This window comes from Cyprinodon variegatus, unplaced genomic scaffold (genome assembly GCF_000732505.1).
Source record: "Cyprinodon variegatus isolate N-32 unplaced genomic scaffold, C_variegatus-1.0 Scaffold176, whole genome shotgun sequence".
Taxonomy (NCBI): Eukaryota; Metazoa; Chordata; class Actinopteri; order Cyprinodontiformes; family Cyprinodontidae; genus Cyprinodon; species Cyprinodon variegatus.
Genome location: NW_015150629.1, coordinates 590,291 through 597,658, shown reverse-complemented (window position 1 = coordinate 597,658; position 7,368 = coordinate 590,291). Strand labels below are relative to the sequence as shown.

At 34.2% G+C, this 7,368-nt stretch overlaps 1 protein-coding gene across 1 annotated transcript in view; it reads right to left on the bottom strand.

Moving 5' to 3' along the window:
* jak1 (Janus kinase 1) overlaps positions 1-6,406 on the bottom strand; it is a 41,189-nt gene extending 34,783 nt beyond the window's left edge. The window contains exon 1 of the mRNA XM_015378668.1: positions 6,151-6,406. The gene's annotated coding sequence lies outside the window, so the exon portion shown is untranslated. The remainder of the gene's footprint in view (positions 1-6,150) is intronic.
* Between the last annotated feature and the right edge of the window lie 962 nt (positions 6,407-7,368).

Here is a 7,368-nt window from a genome sequence, read left to right as displayed (position 1 = left end):
ATTTGTCGCTAGTCGCTTTTTTGAAAAATAGTTGCTGGAGGGGTCTGAAAAGTCGCTAAATATAGCGTCAAAGTCGCTGAGTTGGCAACACTGCACCTGCAGCGCTGGCTCGCTCTGCCGTATTTTTTCTTCTTTCCCCGCTTCAGTCAAGTGGATGTGATGACGGCAGCAGCGGCGGATGACGCATTAATCGCGCGACACAACTAATCGATGATGAAATTCGTTGCCAACGCTTTTAAAAGTCAATTTTATCGATTTTATCGATTCGTTGTTGCAGCCCTACCTTCCATCCTTTCCAAAGAAAGGATGGCAGTCTTTTTACAATCTCCAAGTTATGGTGAACTCTACAAACTTTCCAGGGAATACGAGGACACTGGCAGAGGTGGGAGATGTGGAGTCAGCAAGTCATCTCCATGCCATGTATTTGTTGTTCTCAGCCACTGAACCAGGCGAGTCCAATTAGCATGTTTTAATTCACTGTGGAGATTGAACTCACCTGGTTCAGACATGAGACCATACCCCATTGCGCAAAAACGTATGCAAAATTTGCTTGAGCCATGTGATGAAATTCCATTGCAATTCCATTTAGTGAAAAAAATTGTGCCTCATCTGTACAAGCAAGAAAAAAGAAAGATTGTTGCTGAACTGTAGCGTGAACCCTCTGTTGTGCTCTCTACAGACGTGGACTTCTAGAGCAACAGAAAGCTATGTAGCTATACGATGATCTGTTTAAAGGGATTTGAAGGTTTCACGCATGTCATTGCGTATCAACTTGTTTTGATATAATTCACTTTTTTAATTTCATATAAGATCTGGATTAACCTGCTGAGTTTTTAAGTTTTGTTTTAATAAGCAAAAATGTTTAAATTAATCTTCAAAAAAATAATCAAGAGCAAAGTTATAGCCATTTTCTTTTTTTTCTGGTGATCCGAAAAATTATCTGATCCGTGACTCCAAACCATGATACAACCCTAACCATTAGTTTTGTGATCCATGCACTACTAAAGATTTCTAAATAAAAGGGTTTTACAATTATATGTATTTATTTCATTATTCATTTTAAATATATTTCTAATTATTTAAGGGGACATTAAATGCTTTGGTTTTATCTTTGCAATTTGATGGCATATTCAATATTTGAATCATGTATTAGTTATATAATTAAATGCTATATTGTCTTATTTAATTGTCTTATTGTCCCATTTTGGGAAACCCTGCTTTCCACAGGAGATAAAAAAAATTACATAAGCAACATACGTAATACGTAAGCAACAATTACGTACTTCCAGCACGAGAGTCCCTGATTGTTGGGATCTGAGGCTTCGGTGGGACGGAAACGGAAGTAATGATAGCAAGGCGGGCTAATGTTAGCCTCCTTCAACAAATGATATTATTGCAGGAGGAGTACCAAAATCACATTTTGTGGAGAGCGCACTCTCAAAAATAAAAAAAACAAAACAGAAAAAAAAAAGGGGCCATCTTAACATTTTCGATTATCCTGCTGGATTTAACTGAGGCCCAACACACATAATTCGCCGTAAATCAGATTTCTGAGTGATTGCACCTTTAAGACCACCTCTATACATGAGAGTCATCATTTCTAACCATTAGCTCACATTTTTAGTCTTTTTTTATATTTAGATCATAATTAGGTTTACCAGGCTGCCTGAATGTGACAGTTAAAGGTGAAACCATATAAAATGTTGAATATTTTTGAAAACTTGGGTGACAGGGAAAAAAAATCAACTATAATCTGGGGCTGAAATAATCAGATTAATTGATTATTGTAATAATTATCAAGCAATTTAGCAATCAATTAATCATACATTGGAGTATAGAGTAGGGGTGAGTATTGGCATGGGTGTTGACATACGATACGTGTCACGATACTTATTATCATGATATTGTAATATCAGTATAAACTGTGATATTATTCCAAGCTATCAAAATTAAATGAATAGCTAAAAAAGCAAGTGCTGTGTATGTTCATTAGATATTGATCATTTAGTTAGTTTAGTGTTTGGGGTGTGAGTCACTCTAGGTCTTCCACTGTGACTTCCTTAACTGCAGATACTGCACTGTGCCACACAGCAAAGGGCTTCACAGCTCTATCTGCCAGAGTGGCTGTGCAAAAGGAGCCAATTTTCCATCATTGTTTTAGGCACATTTTATTTATTTTTTTTAATCAATACTAGAAACTACAAGATCGATATTATATAAGAGGCCAAAAATCCCGATATATTGCCACATCGATTTTTTTCTCCCACACCCCTATAGAGACTAAAACATGCCTTTAGCTAACAGAGCAACACACTGGGAGCAGTAAATGTACCAAAATTGTCAAAGCAAAAAATATATACTTTATCTGCAATTAAGTTAGATAAATAAAAGTTTTCATCTGCTCTATCCAAAACAAAAACTTTTCCTTAAGTGGAAAAGCTTTAGTTTCACTTAGTTCAATTCTGGAAAAAAATAAATAAATAACTTCTTAAAGAAACCTTTCCCTCTATGATTATTAATTGAATAATCAATAAAATGACCAGCAGTAATTGATTATTGATTAATTGATTAGCAATATAATCATTAGCTAGCTCTATTATGATTGATAATAACTTCTGCAAAAGCCAAAAAAAAACAACAAGTTGATCACCCTCAGAAATGTAAAATAAAACAAGACAAAATGTAAAAACTCAGATTTTCACCATCAGTCCTGTTGTCACCAGCCCCTGATTTCCGATCAGTCTGGATGATGCATTTTCAGCTTATGAAGGAAAAGCGGGCTCTGATGCATAAGCAGATGAAAGCTACAGACAACGATTCTCTGAACTACAGCAGCTCTGCAAGCCAAAGGTGCAATCTGGAGCAAACACTAAAACATTCAGGCACCTTCAGGGCTGCTAGCTTGAGTCAATTATGTGAGCTAAATATAGCACTTTGATGAGCAGTGTAATGTTTACAACCAATATGTGAATGCTATAAACCTAACAACAGTAAGAGAAGGGTTCCAAATAAAAAAAAAACAACAACTTGCTAGTCTGATTAGGACTTCTTTTGTGGAAGGAAGAGCATTAGGTAACAGGTTAACTAATAAAACTATAGCTGAGATGATTAATCAATTATAGAAATAATCAACTAATTTAGTAATCAAATTGAATAGTTACTTAGACTAATGGTACAAAGACTTAAAAATGACCTATCTACACCAGTAATTAAGAAAAAACTAAAAAATACAAAAAAAATCTGCTTTTCATGCACATGTACGTTTAATATCTAGAAATGTTTTGCCATTTACAAGCCATTTAAAATGTGCAATAAAGTTTTTTTTTTTCTAAATTTCAAACATTTTTTTAATAAATCAAAAATAATTGATAGATTCAACTGATTATGAAATAATCTATCGTTGCTACCCAAAACAAAACTCTTCACCCACCTAACCAATTCTGCAGTAGGACTTGATGATGAAAACATCCGCTAAACCTAGAGTAAGGGTCATAACAGCTTACATGATGTTTACAAGCAAAAGAGGAATCAAATGAACGATTGACAATCAACTTAGTCCCATTAGAGCAACACCAATCTACAAACAACGACCTACGAGCGGTTGTGACAGAGAAAATTAGCAATTTAAAGCAGGTGAAACTAGTTTCATCTGAGGTTTATCATTAGATAAGGTACCGATAAGGAACTCTGTTATCAGTGAGAGGAAAAGAAGCTGCAGCTGCTCTACAAGAAAAGAATGTGATGATATGGTTCATTGTCCAATAAAAATATATGGAACGGACCTCTATGATGAGGAATGTGTGATACATGAACAATGACTAACTCTGTGTCACATTCAGAGCTGGCTGCAGTGCATCATTATTCCTCTGGAGGAGGTTGTTCTGCAGGCAGAGCCCTGTGTGAACTATGTTAACGCTGTAAAGCCCACAACACCACCTCAAATAAGAAAATGTAGAATTGAAAAAGATGATTCAACTGACTTTTTAATTATGTCCCCTTTGGATCAATATAGTATTTCAGAAAACCTTGCATAAAGATTTCAGAGCTGTCCAAAGGGCTTTAAAATTTTCTTTTCATAAAACTGTAGGGGAAAAAAATACATATTCTTTGCAACACTGCTTGATTGTAGAGCCTAAAATCATCACCAACCACTAAGTGACCATCTGTGTGGCCAACATGTATCACGCACAGATGCCTCAGAGCTCAATTTAAAAAAATGACTGAAAGTATCCTCTACCTTAGCGTGCTGAGCAGCTGTATACTGGAACACAGGAAAGTCAAGGCCTTTACCTGCATATTGGGAGTATAATGTAATACTGATTGCAATAATCAACAAGAAACCATAAAACTCTTTTTTTCAGTTATACTATATTTATACTACCTACTTCTCCAGTTACATTATGAAACCAAAAATACAGCAAAGTTCTTCCTGGACAAATCTGAGTAGTCATACATCAGAGGAGGAGGGTTTTACTTCCAAAACATCCAAAGACCTCCACAGCCCCTCATGCCTCCTTTAATGTTCAGTTCATTTGATATGAATGCAACAAACCACAATAGTCATCTCCAAGTAAAATCGAATCACATTTTACACACCAGTTTATTCCAGTCACAACTTGCCAACATGTCTTTTAGTGCTTAAATTAAGACGATCAGGATGGAAATCGAAAAATATCAAATATAAAGTCAAAATATATAACCATGCTAACAGTTAAAAGTAAACATTGTTTTGATACACTTAATGTTAATTTTCATGCTATCAAGCAGTTTAAGGTTTTACTATGTGGCACTGTTTGACTTTTTACATTTAGACGGTGACCATAAGAGGTTTGAAAAGCCCTAAAAAAATTAAGATGTATCCGATTCATTTTTTGCCAAGTAATTAATGTAAATTAGAAATACATCAATAAGGTCATAAGGTAATCTTCTATATTGTCTTTTATCAATTAGCACAGTATTTATGCCCATTAAATCAATTAGAATGAAGCATCTGGTGACATTTGATCTTAAGTATACTTAGTTAAGCCAAAACTAACAGGGTTAGTTTTGGGTTAAATAACAGCTCCAATTCAACCTCACTTCTTATAAAACATATCTGTTATGTATATCATTTGATTTAAGAATTCTCAAAAAAAATAAATAAATAAATAAATAAAATAAATCATAAACACAAAAGTAAATCTCCTTTAAAACATCTTCGAAAGTATTTTTGTTGTTGTTGAAATGTAATTTAAACACCTCCACTTCCTAAAACAACAATGTTTACATTGTTTGTCTGAGTTATCAGATTATGCCAAAATATGGAACAAAGTGTCACTTGGTAAAAGCTGCTAAACCACTAAATAAAAAAAACCACTGTGGAGAGAGAACATGCTGCAGAAGCTGTAGTATCTCAGGTGCATAAAGTCGGTCTGTTTACTTTCCTCCTTTAATTTAAAGATTTAGATCACAGAATCCCTCCAAATAAATCAAAATATTAAATAATTAGAAAAAGGGGTTCATTACAAACTTAGATTCTATGTATATATTCGTATCGTATTGTTTGTATCTTAACTTGTAGTCATAAATTATTATAAATATATTCTTGTGTATTTATCAAAAATTGCAACAACGAAAAAAGTCAAATCTTAAAATATTTAGTAAACTCTAGTTTTGTCTAAATGTCAGGTAACTGCATCTTTAAAATAGGATTAAGGTGATAACCATTTCTATTTTAAGGGGAATCCCTTGTTGGTTAATTAAAAGTCGAAATTAAACGAAATGTATTACTGAAGCGGCCCGAAAGTGATTATTCTACATTTATTTTCGTTTTCTTGCATTAAAGAGTAAAGGGGAAAAAATCAGGTGAAAAAAATATTTCACGCCAGCCTTAAAATATCGGTTATCCTGAAGTTTATTTCCAATTCTTCGTTTATTAACCGTGGTAATAATCTAGAAGAAAACGTTAATGGTGCATCTAAGCGTCTGTTTGCCTTTAGAGCAAATCAGAAAATGGACGGACTGATCGAAAGTGTGTCAGCTAACACTAGCATGTTAGCAGCTTGGATAGCAAGGTCCGTAAAAACCAACCAAAGGGAAATATATTTAATGAGTGGGTGTTTTCAGATGGAAAGAAGAGACTGACTATTAATTAAACTGACATTTACTCACCAAACAAACTCCGCCAGGATGGCAAGTTACTTCCTTTCGTTTAGTGGTACATTAGTTGAGACGGTTCGACGGAGTTTCTGCTTTTCTCGGCGGTTTTTGTGAATACCTTCCGATCGGTTTGATTCGAAAACAGCTCCCAAATATATTCCTCTGTCCAAACAGGCTTACAACGTAGAGAAATTTAATGTCAACTTTCTAAACTGAAGACACCGAGACCTTCCTCGGCGGCTGCTAACCCTTCCTGATAACTAACTCCCTTTCCCGAAACTAACGCAGTAGCTGTCGGTATAACTCCGAAGCTGATTGGCTAATACGGCTGTCAATCAAAATGACGACATTAACCCTTTAAATCAAGAAATTGACGAGAAAACTGATTTTTTTTTTTTTTTTGGATCAATTACAATGTTTTAACATAGAAAACAAATAATCTAATCTTAATAAAACCGAATCCGCTGTGTTGCTTTATAAATTAGAAAAACAAAATTGATGAGAGAAAATAAATATTTTGTCTATTAGACAGCGAATTTGTAGCTAAATATTCTGGCTTTATTAAACATAACTTATACTTATATTTCAATAATATTATACATTTTTTTTAATTCTGCCCTGTATAGATTAAAACAGGTTGATATTTGTTGGTTAATCATTTCTATGGCAGCAACTTTTTTTTTTTAGCTATAGCATTAAAACATTGCCAACTGTTTTTGCTTTTCATGGGTTTATTTGTATTTATTAAATTTTTTTGCCATTAGAAACACCTTCAGAGATCTGAATATGTCCTATCATGAGGGAAAACTGCATCAACCTTATACTGAGCAGCATGTGATAAAGTAGCTGCTGCATTACTTTATGTTTGTTTAGTTTATGCATTATTAACTCTTTCTCTTACAGGCTTATCTTATTAAATGACATACCATAGATATGTTGAAGGTGGACATTTTATGTTTTCACATAAATCTCTCTAAAAAGGATTCCTTGATACGGAGAACCAACCACCACTAATTCTAACTAAGGCTTTCAACATCTGCAGGCCAGCGTTTGATGGCCATTTAAATTTGCTCTGTAACTATGATTGTCATTGTCAACATGACTGATTAATCATTCATCTTTTTTCAGCGTCACTTTTTGTTGTGCTTTTCCTGATATGGTCTGTTTTTCTTGTGCCTTTCTTGCTTTGTCCTGTACCTGATATTAAGCCCAGTGTCATCAATAAGGGGG